The sequence below is a fragment of the Atta colombica genome, unplaced genomic scaffold, assembly GCF_001594045.1.
Source record: "Atta colombica isolate Treedump-2 unplaced genomic scaffold, Acol1.0 scaffold216, whole genome shotgun sequence".
Taxonomy (NCBI): domain Eukaryota; kingdom Metazoa; phylum Arthropoda; class Insecta; order Hymenoptera; family Formicidae; genus Atta; species Atta colombica.
Genome location: NW_017259312.1, coordinates 648,971 through 651,062, shown reverse-complemented (window position 1 = coordinate 651,062; position 2,092 = coordinate 648,971).

Sequence of the window (2,092 nt, the reverse complement as noted above, 5' to 3'; positions counted from 1 at the left end):
TATATATATATATATATATTCTCTATGTTGTAACTAAACTTGTGATTCTACAGGACATGCTGAAATTATTAAAAATATTGTATATTTATGTTCAACTTTCGACTTTTATTTCCCAAACTATTGCTGGAATATTAGCATAGAGTTATAGAATTCCTGTTATTTTAAACGTTTGTATTTTGTATATTTGATGCATGCTTTTTCAATTTTCACGCCCATAGACGCGGATCATGAGGCAGATAACACCGACAGATAGACAGAGAAACGCGAAGTGTCAGCTGCAATGTTCCTTCTCAGGAAGAAAAGGCGAGGCCCGAGAGGGGATAACCATGAGAAGAGTCATCCTTGCTTGCGTCATTCACCTGCCGCGTCCGGTACCGTTTCAAAGTGTCCACTACTTTGAAACCTTCGGAGCTCCGGAGAATCGAGCACTTCCGCGCCCAATCGTCTTGCAACCAAACTCGATAATCCTGCTAATTAATCCTATTTCTTTTTAGCTTCCGTCGCTTATCAGACGACGTCGGTTTCAGATTGAATGAAGACTCCCCGACGGTTATTTCCCCGTTATTGTTGGAAGATCCTGTCGGATCTCTCGATTGCATCGAGATGGCAATCACGAGATGCCAACGCTGCATATTCGCGTCTGAGAGGGATATTACTCGAAGTTGCATGAGCTCAACGAAGCTTTGTACCAAGATCCGACCATTCAATAATGATTTATGTATTTATGTAAAGGCTACACAATTCCAAACATCTCAAAAGGAGAGTGCGACATTCTTCGCGTAACGTTCGCATAACAGGAAATAAAAGTAGAAATATACAAAGCATTCTGGACTTTATTTTCTTCAATTCCAACAGTCGCGAATATTTATATTTTTTAATATTATGAATTGAACTTTTATATTTTTTCACTATCAAATTTAGTCCAGATCTTTGTAAATCCTGTATAATGTATAATAAAATTCTTTTAAATACAATACTACATATAATTTAATATTGTATTTAATTCTATTTCTAAAATATATTATTGCGAACGGCTCATTAGATAAACATTACGACATTATGTTAAATAAATATAGATAAATACATATATAAGTACAGATTTATCTTACAAGTAACTCGCTCGTTTAAGAAGAGATCAAGGTGCGATCTTTTGCGAAAATCGAGACGACCAGGCGAGAAGGTTAACGCGAAGCGACGCGAGCGCAAGACGAAGGTGACATGGTCACGGATTGGCCTAGCCTCTAAGGTTATGGCTTGGATTTGCAGCCGGGCTTTCTAGCACGGTCGTGTCGGTCGTCGGTCGGTGTCGGTGGATGCCGTCGATGGTAGTCCTATCCCGGCCATTGGCAAATCGAAGGAGTCCAATGAGCGGATAACGCGGCCGTTTCGTGCGGCCGATGGTCTCGTTGCAAACGTGATGGTGAATGCACGATGGTGGTATCGGTGTGGTATTGGAGAACGATGGTGGAGAAGGAAGTGAACAACTTTCACGCGACGCCGCCGACGATGAGGACGATGAGCTTCTTCGTATCGGAATGCTACTGCGCCACTGTCGGAGTCGAGGGAGCAGAAACTTATGACCGTTATATCCCCTTAATCCCTTCGAATCTTTGCGTCGAAGATATTTCTTAGATGGGGATAAGATAGACGGAACACGCGGTAAATGGTCATTTAAGGGAGAATTGTTGGATGAATAAACTTCCTTACTCAATATTAACTTTTCTTGGAATTAAATAAGATTAAACAACAAAGAAGAAAAAGTCAAATTAAAATATTGTTGATTAAAAGAATAATCGACTTTTACTTGCAATGAAATTTTTCTTAAACTAATGTGTTGTCAAAGAAATTATCAATGATGGTTTAACTTGACGGTATTAATATTTTGTGTTTTTTAAACAATTTCTATTGAAAAAATAGATATGATTAGTAATACATATAGTGTAATATGGTAAGATATAAATTAATTGAAATTGTGTTGAGAAGGAACTACGAACCATAAGAATAAGATTGAATATAAATAATAAGTATAATATAATTAATAAATACAAAACAAAATATAAGAATTATACAAATGTAATGTAATCAACAATTG